At 33.3% G+C, this 848-nt stretch overlaps 1 non-coding gene across 1 annotated transcript; it reads right to left on the bottom strand.

Moving 5' to 3' along the window:
• Positions 1-355: 355 nt before the first annotated feature.
• On the bottom strand, positions 356-462 carry LOC125615435. The gene has a single exon (XR_007346090.1). It is a non-coding gene; the product is annotated as a U6 spliceosomal RNA (small nuclear RNA).
• Between the last annotated feature and the right edge of the window lie 386 nt (positions 463-848).

Genomic DNA, 848 nt, shown 5'->3' with positions numbered 1-848 from the left:
GAAGAGAATTGGCCTACAGGGCAAAAGACCCTGGTTCTAAAGTTAGATCTGACACTAATCTGTGGTCTTCCAGTTGTTTTTAAGACCATGAAGCCTAAATATGCTTTCTTGGTACAAAATGAGAATTACATCTTCTCCATCTACCTCAAATGAAATACTGTAAATAAAAATATGACCTGAAATTGTTACATAAATAGTCAGTCTCCCATATCTGCAAGTTCTGTATCCCTGGATTTAACCATGGATAGAAAATATTCAGAAAAAAATTCATCTATATTGACCATGTACAGGCATTCCTTTTTATTATTCTCCAAATAATTCAGTATAACAACTATTTATATTTTTTAAAATTTTTTTAATTATGGAACCCTTCGCGAATGTGCATGTCATCCTTGTTCAAGGGCCATACTAATCTTCTCTGTATTGTTCCAATTTTAGTATATGTGCTGCCAAAGCAAGCACTCAGTATCTAACAACTCTTTACATGGTTCTTACATTGCATTAGATATTATAAGTAATCTAAAAATGATTTATTAGATATTGTAATCTAAACATGATTTAAAGTGTGTGGGAGGCTGTATATCGGTTATAAGGATGATTCACTTTGTTTTTTTCTTACCGTTGTGTTGTTGCTAACTGGAGAATTACCTCATTGCCTATTTGTGCACAAACGAGGGTTCCATTTCATATAAAGAGTGGAGCACCTTGATATCCATGGGAGGAAGGGGTTCCAGAACAATCTCCTAGGAATACCAAGGGATGACATTATAAACTGTTAATTATAAAATGGAATGATGGTACTGAATGTTCTCTAGGATTGCTTCCAGGTTAAAAAAAAAAAAAAAAAA

The sequence above is a fragment of the Marmota marmota genome, unplaced genomic scaffold (genome assembly GCF_001458135.2).
Source record: "Marmota marmota marmota unplaced genomic scaffold, marMar, whole genome shotgun sequence".
In the NCBI taxonomy this organism is placed as follows: domain Eukaryota; kingdom Metazoa; phylum Chordata; class Mammalia; order Rodentia; family Sciuridae; genus Marmota; species Marmota marmota.
Note: the sequence above shows the minus strand (reverse complement) of the source record. Positions and strands in the feature narration are given on the sequence as shown.